Consider the following 14,610-nt stretch of genomic DNA (forward strand, 5'->3'; position numbering starts at 1 on the left):
GTATGAGAAAGAAAAGGTGTGAAAATATGTCTCGCATGTGAAGGCTTTCTGGTGTGATGATTGTGTGTGTGCCAGTCTTCACTGTAATATCCTGTAAGTCTGCATCATTGCAAGGGTCTTTTCTATATTAAATATGTAGATTAAGATTGATATTGACCTGAGGCTTTAGGGCAAAAGAGGCGCCACACTCCTCTGCTTAATCTGGAAGTGTGCATGATTTGGCTTGGTGCCATCGGAAGCTTATCTACTTTAACTACTGATGTGTATGTAGAGGGGAGAGTTTTGTACTGTGCATTTTTACCATTGTTGGAAGTGTGGCTTATGGTGGCATTTGCTTAGCATTTTCAAAATGTGTTTTAAGGAAATGTCTTTAAACTAAAGGCTAACCATCTCCTGGCATTGTCATCTTCTCATCTTACCCTTGGCAAAAAGGTGTATTGTAGGGATGCATGATGTGTATCGGATAGATAAATTATCGGACAAAAAATGGAAAATGTACATTTTCAATTATCGGCAGATAAAGAAATTATAGACGATAAATCTAGCCGATAATACAAAGCCAAAATGCTTTTGTTGACTTAACAAGTGCAGCATCTTCACACAGGAGGTGGTGGCATGCACCTGTAAGTGAGCTGATGTCGCACTCATAACATGGAACTGCTGCACCTGTGTAGAGCCATGCAATGTAGACAAGAGCCACACATGTCATCGCTGGTCTGAATGAACACAACATGAGGGGAAAAAGTCTTCAAGTTTAACTATAAGATCTTATCACAGCTATGGAATATCAAGTAAACAATCTTTGCCCACTACATCTTAGCTTTTATTGCACTCAGGTGTGCATAAAAAAACATTAAAATGTTGGTTTCTATTAGCAGTTATTTTTTCTGTATCAGCCATGTGAGTCAGGTAGCTATTAGTTACCATATTGGCTTGGTTGGCCATATCCTGCATCCCTAGTTTATTATAACTATTCTTGAAATCTGTACAGTAAGGTTAGCCGCACTTCTGTTGTTGATCAGTTTGACGACTTGTTCCAGAGGTTTTATGAAGCTTAAGTGCGTTGTCCACAAGTCTTCCCTAAGCACACAGATAGTTTTTTGAGTCTCTCGCTGTTAAAGTCAGGATTGAAAGGTCCTTAAGCTCATCTCAGGTGAGCACTTGATCCTCAGTGTGCTGGAGCAAAATGTTGATGTAGAGGTCTGTAAAAAGGCCATTGCACCATGTCCAACTTTTTCAAAATCCACATCGCAAGTCGAGTAGCCACTGTGAGTTTTTGGGCTGTTTTTACTTAGGGCAACAAGAGGAAATTGCTTCAAATAAACCACAGATTTAGAGTTGGCCCAGGGTTTTAAGTTGGAGGATAGGCCACTTAATTGTCGCGTATTTGTCCCTCAATCCACCAACGCCCATATTTATGTTGGCATTAGCCTTAAAGCTAGTCTGAGAAGGTAACAGTCTTTGGGGTTTGTGTATGCGTGTGTGTTTGTATGCATGCATGTCTCAATAGTGTCACTAAGCCCCTGAGATGAGAGCTGCCCTGAAGTCTCCAAATCCTGCTTTAGAGAGTGTGTGTGTGTGTGTGTGTGTGTGTGTGTGTGTGTGTGTGTGTGTGTGTGTGTGTGTGTGTGACAAAGTGTGTGTATTCTTCACTCTGTGAGAATGAGTCACTGCTATAAAAATCCACACCATGCCACCCTGGCAGGATAATCAGGACATAATGTTTAGTTTCTTTCTATCTCGGTGGATTAGTTTATTTTCATCCGGGGAGGATTTCGAGTATTGTAGAAATCACCTAATATTTGGTTGTCACAGCTTTATTTAAAGTGGTATTTCTTTGAGGGATGTGTGAATCTTTTTATTTTTTTACTTTTTTTTTTTTTTTCAGAGTACACCTACCTCTACCATGACTCATCAAAAGCTCACCTCAGTCATCATCAGGCACTCTGGGAATCCTCAAGTATTGAATTTGCAGACATTGAGTACCATTATCATTGATTAAAAGTAGGATAAATCATTATAACCACTTGTATGCTTTTTTGTGCTTTAAATGTGCACATTAATTTAGACTTGTGTGATATTCACAGCGAAAATCTATTTAGTTCAATATTTGTATACCGATGGCTCAACTGTTCTGATGTGAAGGGAAATCATTCCCTTTTCACAGAATTACTCTGGTAATCATCCATGAAGTGATGTCATAGTGGATACCTGCAGCAGCCAGTTTGTTGGTCAACATTCAGTGAACACTTGGAAGTCTATATGTAAAAAATTCACACAGAAAGAGGCCTGAGCCTGGCCAAAGTCCTTGTCTGATACCCGATACCACATCCAGCTTGATGAATTGTTTGGCTAGTCCCTCTCAAAGCTGTTCTACTGGATTGTTTTGCTCGGGAACAGAAATGCAATACGAGGTTGTCGAAACAGTTTGATCGGCCAAGTTCTGCCTTGGAAAACGACCGCTTGTGACTCAGGATTTATGATTCATATCACAGCGTGTGTCATGTAACAGGAGGAATGGAAAGTAGGTGTTGGATATCAGGATTTTGATCATTAGCTTATGCACCAACAATCTTTGTCAGAAAGCCTGTGTTAGTAAAGTTCCAATGGTGATGTGCTGTTTATCTTACTATTTGTGTTGGGGCCTACATTACCTGACCTTAACCCCACAGGCCTTGGAAGAAACAAAACAACTGAAATACTTTTCTGTAACTTTTTTCTGTTTTCTGCCTCTCCTGTTTCTGCTAATGGTTGTATATTGTAAAGCACATGGTGAGCACTGTCCAATTAATTTAGCCCGAACAAGCTGTAGGTGAAAAGCAGCTTAATATTAACCTAAAAAAAGAAGCAAGGCCTGAAAATCAAGAAGTGGATCATCACTGGCTTTAACTCCCTTTGCTCCCTTTTGGATTCTCTCTTACTCTTCTTTTTCTTTTCTGATTTTTCTCTCTCATCTCTCTTTCATGTTGTTACTGTTAATGACACTAACACATCCTCCGTGCCTCTTTCTAAGCTTTTTGAGCTCGCCTTTCTGTTTGTGTCACAAATTTTATCATGCTCTGTTTCAGCTCCTCTGACCTTTTTTAACGTGTTCTTCTCTTCAAACACAACACATATCCACACACATACAAACACATTTAATTCATTGTGACAGGGACACCTCCAGTTGCAGTTTATATAATGTGTTTTAACCAGGAGGCCACTAGACAATCAAGTTGACATTTTAAATAAAATGTATTTAACAATTACATGTTTTGTTATTAATGCAAATGATGGAGCATTTAACTAAACTATTGATTCATAGAGAGAATAGGCTAATTGGCAGAGTCATTGAGAATGAAACCAATTGTTAGTCGCAGCCTTGAAAGAAATTTCTATTTAGATCGAATCCTTAAAAGCCTCTTGAAGATGGACTCATATAAAAGATACACGCTCTCACCCTTACTCTTCTCACTCTTTCTATCTAGCTACATCTTTCTCTTGTGGTTGGTCACAAATGCCAAGGAGGGTGGGGCGAGGGAGGAGGAGGAGGTGGAGGAGGAGGAGAAGTGCAGCAAGAACTTCCCCAGAGGCTCATGCAAGCGTCAGTTTGTGTTATAAATCATTCAGGGACACTCGGAAGGGGCACAATACATTTTTATCCCTCTTCTCTCATCACTCCATCCTCTCTCCTTCTTTTATTATTGAATGTGGTTTGTCTGAGCACCCAATCTGTTGCTCTGCACGATCAAGAAGAGAGAGGAGGAGGTTTGCGGGTAACTAATAAGACAAGAAAGCAGGGTTAGAAATTGATAAAAAGGGAAAGGTGAAGGAGTAGAAGAAACGATCTACTCCGGCTTGATTCATAACAGGGATTACTTTTCTCAAAGCAAAGGTCACAAGTCCGGGATTTATGGCCTGAATAGTGGATCTACTGTACTTCCTGATTGTCCGGCTGCCCTTCACAACAGTTGGTTTTATTATGTGCTGTCTTGTAAACGACAATGTGTATGGTTCAGGGTCAGCTTTTGTTTACTGGTTACGATGCGGATGCTGCACCACCAGCTTGTCAATGCGAAACAGTCCAGTAGCTGATGGCGCTCCGCTGTCAGAACAACTTGCCCAGATCTGTGTGTGTGTGTGCGTGTGTGCGTGTGCGTGTGTGTGTGTGTGTGTGTGTGTGTCGGAAAAAGCAGAAAGATGAATTTGTGCCTGCTTTTGTTTGTTTTGAAATGTGTCCATAGCACTGCTGTAGTGTCCTTGAACTCATGTATTTGTAAGAAGAAGAAAGAGGGTTTGTTTATAGCTGTAAACAAGGGAAGGTCTTCCCATGTCTAAAATGCGAAGACATATATTTATAATGATGTTTGATGATGTACACATATTTTCAAGCAGGTGTTGACAATCAGTTAACATAAAGATGGCTCCTTGATCTTACTATCACATACTAAATGAAGTGATACATTTTAAGTCATCCTGATGGAAATAACTAACATCCATTAACTTGTTCTGTTAGTGGAAGTACTTGTAGGAAGGGACAACATTTCCTTTGAACTTCTTGTTGTAGCAGTGTTATTGTCATCTGTCCTGAAGCTGAGAGAAGGGATGATTTCTGTGGATCCTGGAGTTGTTGAGAGGATAATAACTGACAGTCATTAAAGAGATTTTCATTGGCTGTCGAGTCATTCCACCATCTGCTATTGTGAGGAAATTTGAAAGCTCTTCCCCCCCGTTTGTACTGGAGGAACATCGCCTTCGCATTGCTCCTCGCGTGTGTTATGTGTTATGTTACCCTTTGTGATGTAAAGTTTCTAAGAAATAGATGGCATATGACATAAAAAGTTTAAATTGCAGTGCAGATGCTTGTAGCTTCTGGTCCTGTCAGTCATGGAAGTATTTTTGGTAATTTCTCAGTAAAAAGGAAAATATGATAGACAAGAAAACAAACTTCTTACGGGCATTTAGGTTGTTGTCATAAATGACCATGAAGAATACTGATAAAATTTTCCAAGGTTCAAATAGTTTATTTTGTGAGCCCATAGCCCACAGGTATTTACTATCGGATAAGACTAACAAAACTGGCCAAATTTAAGAATCCGAAACCAGTGAATTATCATTTCAACTCTAGTTTTCAAAATGTTGTCATCTATCTATTAATACACGGAACCTCTGTCTGTCTGTCTGTGTGTGTGTGTGTGTGTGTGTGTGTGTGTGTGTGTGTATGTGTGTGTGCCTCAAATATCTCTGCGGATCAGGATCAGACTGACCTGAGAGTTTCAACATGGCTGCTGCTTGGTTCGATGGTGTGATATTTCGCATTTGTTTGGACTGCAGTGATACCGTTAATAAATTATTTCATAAATGCTTTACAAATTCCACGAGCATTGTCCACCGGAGCCACTACAGTGACGTGCGCACCAGAGCCAATCACTGCACACCGTGGCCACGCGCGCACCAGAGCCAATCACTGCAGAGCCCACCGCGACCCCCCACCTTAAGAAACAAGCAGATTTATACCTGCAGCGGCGCGAGCTGGACCGGGATTTTGCGGGCGGTTCGGTCCCGTTCTGTTCTGTTCTGTTCTGTGCATCTAAACTGACTGTTGTGGATTAATGAGATTAAACGAGTCCGGACCGAGTCTGTTCGGGTCTGAGGAGATCTGGAGACGCGCGGACAACAAAGTGGAATCAGATCTGTGGATGTTCGTGTGTAGCTAGCCGCTAGCTAGCAGCTAGCCGCTAGCTACACGGCCCACCTCCCGAGGCGACGGACCGGAAGCATCGGCACGTCCAAAACCGGATCTAGGGTAAATAATGTCCGCCACGCTTTTTCGCAAACATCGCCGTCACGTTTGCTTTGTTTCTGGTGCAGAAGAAACGGTAAAAACGGGCTTTTGTCACGAAAGCGTCCAAGCAGCAAGTTTGGTTGTTGAGGAACAGGAGGTTGTGGGAGGGACCTAGGCGGATGATTGACATGCAACGACGGTCGGTGTGTGTGAGAGTTGAGAGATTTGTGACATTTAGCGTGTTTGGAGTGTGTAGTTAGTGTGTTATGTAGTGTTTGGTGTAGTGTGTTTAGTGAGTAGTGGAGTCGTTTTTTTGTTTAATGAGGAGAAGCTGAATGTGGAGCAGGCAGTGCAGCTCTTCATTCAGCTGGAAGGAGCACAGGCAGACCTGAGCATTGCCTGCATTTAAATGTAAATAGTTACATATAACTTTGTAAATGTTTTAAATGTATGCACACATTTAGATAAACAACAGTTTTCTACTCGGATTTCATGGTTTTTTTGTGATTTTAGGTCCATTGTGTTAATACAGTATGTCAAAAAAAAAAAATAACTGTACAGTCACACATGTGAGGTTGTGCTGAAAATAATGACACCAAGTAAATAGCTTTTAAGATAAAATATAATGGCAACATCAAAAATAGTCAAAAACGGCCAATTATACCCTGGAATATCAGATTTCACAACAAACCTAAATATCCCTGACGCCCCACCTTCAAACACAGCCTCATTTGGCCATCCATGAAAAAGCTCCTTAACCTCCCACTTTTTTATAGGAGTACACTTTTCTTACGGGCACTGCACTAGTGTATTAAACTTAAATGTACTCATCTAACCCTTTTGTTTCCTCTTTGCTCTCTCCTCAGGTCCGGTATCATTCCAGTCATGAGGAAAGTTGGCAAGACATCAACTCTGGCCACAAATTAAGGACAGAGAAAGGCAGAGAGGGAGGGAGAAGAGGGCTAATCTGACATCCCCTTTACATATTCCCTACAGGTCGGTTATACACATTAGACTCTCTGATGCTGTCTGTTCTATTGTTTTCTCAGAGCACCTTATCATGAATTATAACATTTCTTATTTGTTCTTTTTATGTGTGATCATTGTGTTGTTTTACGAATTTCTTGTTATGGCAACTTCCAGCATGTAAAAAAGTTGCAAAATGTCTGATGGGCTAAATTATCTGGTAAGAAGATTGTTGCAAGCATCCACCAGACAAACTCACACTTGTCTCGTTGAGGTCAGCCTGCAGTTAATTGTGTATCACGTAGGGTTGGGCGGTATGACGGTATTATACCGTGTGACGGTATAAAAGTGTCCACCGGTAGAGATTTAGCAATACCGTTTATACCGGAGAAAGAGCAGATGTCTGCGGCATCTCTCTAAGTCACTGTAGTTACACTGCCTCAACACACGGGGCACTGCAGGCACTGCAGCAGACTGCTCGGCGCGGTTGTATGAGCACGACGAAGAAGAAACAGCTTTACCGGGGTGATAACAATCCAGGGTTTTCCCTGCCATTATACGGCTTAGGCGCGGCGCCCAAGCATTTTTGCCTCCCGCCTAAGCAGGATTCTCCCCAGATGGTATACTCCGCGCGTGACGGTGACGAGCGTCCGTCCGTCCCCCGGTTAGCTCCCGGCTAACGGCTACGAGCGTCCGTCCGTCCCCCGGGTGACGGAGTTGATGACCGTCCGTCCGTCCCCCGGTTAGCTCCCGGCTAACGGCAACGAGCGTCCGTCCGTCCCCCGGGTGACGGAGTTGATGACCGTCCGTCCGTCCAACCCCCCGACTGACGTGAACGAGCGTTCGCACATTTTCTTTAAAATAATGTTATGCTGCTGTGAGCAAATAAAAATAAAAGAGGAAAATGATCAAATGCAACAGTATGATTATTTTAAGCCATTAATTGAATTTACAGGGGAGAAAAAACATACCGCGATATAAACCGTTACCGTGATATGAAATGACTCATACCGTGATATAAGATTTTGCTCATACCGCCCAACCCTAGTATCACGTATCTGTGTTTTTATGTGTGCCTGTGTCAAATTTCCCTTAATGTTGCAGTTGGACAGCCAGCACAGGCATCAGCAGACTCTACTGTAAACTGGGTGTTATTTTCCTCGTAATGAAAGCTCACTGCCCTGCCGGACCCTCTGTCACACTGAATTAAAGCAGGCTGAGAGTAGGCAATGTTTCTCTGGCCTTTACCTTGGCTTTCTCAACTTGTCTGTATGTAGGGCTGGGTATTGTTAAGAACCTCACGATTCGATTCGATTCGATTCGATTTCGATTCTTTAGGTCGCAATTCGATTCAATATCGATTCGATTCAATATTGACTTAAGTGCTTTGATATTGATTCAGTAATAAGTAGTAATAAACAAATAATTCATTAGAGTACCTGTTGATAATTTTTTAATTAAAAAAGTCATCTTAAATTATAAATCTTTCCTCAATGAAGCTGTAGTTCGAATTGAAATGTAAACAATGCACTCGATGTGTTTAGTTATAAAAAAGTGCAACCATAGTTAAGCTGAGAAAGTGCCATTGTTTCTGGGACTGCATGGTACATTTTTGTCTGACATAAACATAGACATGACTGCCGTCCCTCCGCCCTCCGGCTAGACACGAGGGGGTAAACGTTGACACTGACCCCCCCTCTCTCCCTGGAAGAGAGTGCCACTCGCGGGCGCACAATGCAGTGGCCGGGGTGAGACCGGCTGTGCTGGGAGTTTACAGTCTCCAAAAGAGCGGTGCATCAGACATCGGCAACCCATCTCTGCAGCGCCAACGGTGTTTCCGCGGCACATCACCCTCTGACCCTCGAGCGAGGTCGTGGGCGAGACGCTTCCAGCTGCTGGAGGCGGGGACCGAGAGGTCTGGCGAGTGACAGCAGGTGGTCGCTTGCCCGAATCGATTCAGAGGATTTTATGAATCGATATTGAATTGGGAAAAAATATATTGCAATGCATTTATTAATCGATATTTTTACCCACCCCTATCTGTATGCACATGCTAATTATTGTGTGTGGAGATTGCTACAACATAACAGCAAAGTGAACATCTTAGCCATGAAATAACTAGAAATCACAGTTAAATGCAGTGGACAGGGGTTGCCTTGAATTGCAGATTTCTATTTGAATGTCCTTTTTAGAATTATTGTTTGCAAAATACAGCTTGTTTTTGCCTTATTTTATTTTTGAAATGTTTATCTTTCCTATTTTATTGACAGTGCGCATGCATCTTTAAGCTGCACTGATTGAGGGAAGTTTGAGGTTTGTCTGTGGTTTGTGTTTGGTGAATTAGGCAATAATGTTAATCCTTCCGTCAACTTGTCATCATCACAAGAGGAGACAACACCAATCATTGGATTCAGTAGGAAGTGAAGCGCGTGTGCATGTATGTGTGAGTGTTTCTGTGCCACAGGCAAATCTTGCTTTTGAGTCACACCATGAGTGGGGAAAAAAGCTTGTGGGCATTGGGTGTGCACTTTGGGCTGCATTCATGTATGAAAGGTGATATATCAATAAATAATCAAGTTGAAGTTGGTAAAGGAGGAACAATTTGGATTACAGAATGACGCTTCAGGCTTCAGCTGAGCTTCCTCTCACTGCCAGAACTTTGAGGGCAGAGGGGCTGTGAAGATCAGTCTGGTGAAAGCTTTCCAAATCCACGATCAGGTCCACGAGAAGGTTGTGGCAGCTTAATGGCCGTGCGTGGACCACCCTTACAGATGTTTCATTTATGTACCAGGTTATATCTCTATTAAACACAGTGGAGATACAAAACATGCTTTATTGGCATCTTCCTCTCTGCTGATAATTAATTGTGACACCCTGCACAAATTTCGAGGGCAGATACTTGTCATTAAAATAGTCAAAGATGACATTAAGATGGTGAGTGCTTGTGAATGTAAGGGTTGGGATCTCTTTGCACCATATGATTTGATTTGATTCTGATTCAGAGGGCTACAGTGCAACTACATAATGATTAGTGATGTATCACATTTTTGATTCCTATATATATGCTATTATTTATTACTTTGTGACTACTTCATACCTTTGAAACATAGTGTATGTGTAATGATCCACGATTTAAAAATAAACAGATAAATGAACTTTCTATCTCTGCTCATGATCTTTGCCATCCTCAGCCATCCTCACCAAAACTTAGAAAGTAGCCCAGCTTAGAGCGTTAGGAACGTATAGCCCAGTCTTGTTACCTGAGTTCTTAATGTCAAGAATTGGGTTTTAAATAGTGGATTATTCATTTTTCTGCATGAAGACATGCTCTATCAAGAGAGAAATGCACTGCAAGAATACATTTTTTTCCTAGATTTCCAAAGGATTGTTGATTAATCGTTGTGCTCTTAAGGTTGTGAGTATGGATATCTCTGCCCTGTTCATGCATGGTCATGTGTGTTTATTCACAAGAAAACAGCCGGATGAGATTTTCAATTGATAAGAAATAACTCCTATCACATTTGGCCCTTTTAGATTTTTTAGTCATCACGTTACAACCTGGCATTGTCCTTTTTTAAATAGGTTCTTATATGATTCAGGTTGACCTATTTTAATGTCATTTTCACACACACATGTAGACGTCACACACACGCAGGCATGCAGCACTCTCCAGGGACCTTGCACTCTGCTGAGATATGAGGCTCTATCTGCCCACGGTCTTAAAGTTTTTATTAGACAGGATTACTGAAGTGCAGTGATTTTCCCTTTTTTTCTGTGTGTGTGTGTGTGTGTGTGTGTGTGTGTGTGTGTGTGTGTGTTTGTGTGTCCATGATCCAGGATTCCTTGCGCACCCACACATACATGTGCACTTTCACACACAAACACACACGCACACAACTCCAAAGCTCTAAGCCTGCTCTCTATAATGTCATGAAAAGAGTTAAGAAAACCGACTAATTATGTAATTTGTATTCTTTCTCTCTTACACACACTCTGCCCTCGCACTATGTCTCAACGCGCAATTTGACAGATTTACCAGTTCTTTTTTCCCCATTTCTGATTAGAGCTGGTGATTTTAATCACAGTAAGAATTCCCACAGTCTGCCTAATTCCTGTTGCTGCCTAAAGCCGGTAGGGGGGCCAGTAAGCCGTTAAACCCCCTGGCTATACACGCAAATACACACACATCAACTGACACACACACATAAAGACACTTGTGTGCTCTGACTGGCGTAATGGCGCGTATACAGTATGAAGGTACGTATGGATGCATCTTACTGGATTTTTTGGCATTATCAGATATGCAGATATTTTGTTACTCATTTTGGCTGATTGCTGATGCCAATACTGACATATGCACATATTTTTTCCACCTAATTACAGAGAACATCAAGTCTTTCCTGTGGTAAAATTAACATATTGTGAGGCCATTTGCCTGCATGATGGCAAGCTGGCAGATACAGACATACTGTACAGTGCTTTTTAAAAGCATACACATTCACTGGGCAAAGTAAGGAAACTACTAACTCCAAACTTTGTGTTATGTGCGCATCATTAAAGCACCCTATTAACAGCCAGTCATATTTAACTTTAAGGCCTTTATTGGGCACTCTCAGGTGACGTGCCAATGTTATTGTGCATACTTGGATACAAATGAACAGATTTACAAAGATCAACTTCCCATTATTTCTGGACCATTTTTTGAATTGTGTATATGTCTTGTTATTAATGTACTGTCCCATTTAGATATTTCTGATGAAGCACATAGAGTCGTATCCACAAGCCTGGTCTTGGTCCTGCAACAACATGTTGGTACATCAATTAGTCATAACTGCACCAACAGGGGCCTGCCTGGGGGGGGGGGGGGGGGGGTGTCCAGAATTTGTTTGTGAGTTTTTCATGTATGCATGAACTTTGGCCCACATTTAACACGTGTTTATATACATAAGTCTCAGAGTTCTTTAGAATTCATTTGCTGACCTGCAAATGAGTTACACTAGCCTGTCACTGTTGAGTCACTCTCAAGCGTGGTATTACATCGCTTCTTTGTGTGTCTGTGTGTGTGTGTGTGTGTGTGTGTCTGTGTGTGTGTGTGTGTGTGTCTGTGTCTATGTGTGCACGCGCCCACACCCAGGTCACATTAACATAAGCTGTATAATCTCTTTTACACATAATTTGTTCCTATCAAATATAGTTTACTGTATGTTGCACATGTTTTAGCACAATTACCCACCCCCACACTAACCCCCACACATGCCAACTTATTTACTCACTCAGACACATTGCAGGCATGCGAGGCACTCTTTATTTCTGAACATATAAACTAATGCACACCTGTGTCCTGCAGTGATGTTTAGTAGTGCACATGCAGTAAAGAATTTACACACACACACACACACACACACACACACACACACACACACACACACACACACACACACACCAGCCGTTTAATCTGTCTAAGCCATTTGCCTAATCAGCTCTCTCTCAGCACAATACCATTCATAGATGCACAGTAGCCACACACACACACACTGTCACACACACTCACACACACACACACACACACTCACACACTAACAGAGCAAACTGTCCAAACACTGTGCTTTGCTGGACTAGTAACAACTTTACCAAGCCCCCTGTGTTACAACCTGTTGTTGCCATGTTGCATCACATCACACATCTTAGAAAAGAGGAGGAACAGGAGGAGGTGGAGGATAAAGTGGAAAAAAGGGTGAGAGGGAGGTGTGCAGAGTCTCCAGAGTGATCACATGACTTTGGCGTTCAGTTGTTCCATTTTTATCTGTCTTTTACTCACCTGTCGACTCCTCCATCTCCACGTTTTAGATCTTCTTTCAAAGCTCCTTCACATGGGGTAAAACTGACTATCTGTCCGTCTGTCTGTCAAACCTTCATTCTCTTTCTTTCCAATCCTTTTACTTCGTCTGTCCCCAATTTTTGGCTTGATTATTTTGCAGTTTAGTTTATTTCTTGTCTCATGTGCTGTTAGTGAATTGTGTGTGTGTGTGTGTGTGTGTGTGTGTGTGTCTGAGATGAGAGACAGACGGGGCTGATGCAACCAGGAGACACACTGACACATGCACCGATTTACTGAGACACACCTGATGCATATACTTTCAAGCACGATTAGTTGGTTAGTAAGGTATGTAAAGCCAGAATTTTCAGTAATATGAAGTTGTCTCTATTTTAACTAGATCACCATGGTAACTTATGCTGCAACATACATTTATAAAGGGGCTGTATTTTACAATTTGTAGTAATTAACATGTATTAATAATTTCTTTTATTGACCTTACATGTTTGGATTGTGGCATGAACAGTGAGACCTCCCCTGTCTCTCTTGGTTTGGCAAGCCTGTGGATATTTTGTTTAAGTTATTTAGTGGACTGCTGGACTGTGGATTTCTTTCTGAAGATATGACTCCATGCACGCTCTCTGGTACCTTGTGTTGGTGTCTTTGTCTTCTCTGCTAACAGAGCAACAATAGCTAGCAGTAGTTCAGAAATGGAGTCCGCTAAAATAAACTAGCAACCAGCTTTCAGCACAAACCAGAGCTTCCACAGAGCCCCTTTAATCAGTAGCCTATGACGTTTAATAGTGCTAAGCACTAACATAAATACATCTCATGGATTTGCACAATTTGACATTTTTTTGTTTGCCTTCCTGCCTCATTTTTGCTGCAGAAGTGTTGCTTTGCTGAAATATTTCATTATATTCTTAATCGGAAGTAGCAGTAATTTCCTTGCATTTTGTGCTAAGGAAGAGTCAAACATAACATGCACCAAACGACCCTTTTTATTGAAAAGTGCAGAGGGCCTGAAGAATTACAGGCAAGTTGATCACCATCCTTCGTGATACCCATTATTTCTGACAGGGATCAACATTTCTGATGGATAGTTTCAGCTTTCAGTGAAAAAAGTCTGCCAATCACATATCTAAAGAACGAGAATTACATATACTAGTGAAAGCCTGGGAATGTATATGCAATACTTGGTTGTGTAATCATGTGTTTTTAATTGAACTGCTAATAACCACAAATAGTTTGTATAAGAATCTTCACTCTACAGGTTGTTTACATGCTCTGCTTTACTCTACTATTCATCCACCATTTGTCACACCTTTATCGCCAAAGTGAAGGTCTCAGCTAAAGGGTTGCAAGCTTCTCAAAAATGCGTCAGTGACCAAGAAACACCTCAAGGCAATAAATATGTAAGCCTCTATATGTGATCTTTTACATTATGTAAGCAGGTAAATTAAAACCATGCCTGTTTTTTTATGTGACAACCCTACGGAGGTTTCCAAGCATGTTCTTTGGCATTCTTAGAGATAAATCAAGGCTTAATGCCATGAAATTTACTTTAGTCAAGCTACAGTTCGGCTTGCTGCCATTCCCAATGCTGAGATGTTATAATTGAAGATGGCAGCAGGTTGGCATGATGCTTCCAGAAACCTTCCCATATACACAAAAAGAAGAGGCAGCATACCTTTAATTTGTCAACACTGCTGTAGAGATAGCTATTATGGAACTAAATGAATTATTCATTCCCTGACTGCCATCGCGAAACTCTTGGAATCAGTATTTAACAAATGATCTCCAATGTCTTCCCATCAACATGAAAGGGTAACAAATAACCAGCATCTCTCAGTGTAGGCCTCTGGCACATGAACTGCCTTTAGCAAATGTTGGGATTAATTGGAAGTATGATGATGCTGAACCGTGAGACCTTGGGTGTTGAGTGCCACTCATATTTCAATACGTTCTGGTCAAGTTTATTATTTTGGTAAAGAGAAACACTTGACTGCTGTAATTGGTTGGATTTTACTGGGGATGCTTGATATATGTATCGTACCGATAAATT

At 41.5% G+C, this 14,610-nt stretch overlaps 1 protein-coding gene across 1 annotated transcript in view; it reads left to right on the forward strand.

Annotated features, from left to right (window-relative positions):
- The window catches only part of taok3a (TAO kinase 3a), a 73,564-nt gene that overhangs the window by 22,598 nt on the left and 36,356 nt on the right, over window positions 1-14,610 (forward strand). The window contains 1 exon segment of the mRNA XM_030416095.1: window positions 6,631-6,760. The gene's annotated coding sequence lies outside the window, so the exon portion shown is untranslated.

Source organism: Sparus aurata, chromosome 5 (genome assembly GCF_900880675.1).
Source record: "Sparus aurata chromosome 5, fSpaAur1.1, whole genome shotgun sequence".
Taxonomy (NCBI): domain Eukaryota; kingdom Metazoa; phylum Chordata; class Actinopteri; order Spariformes; family Sparidae; genus Sparus; species Sparus aurata.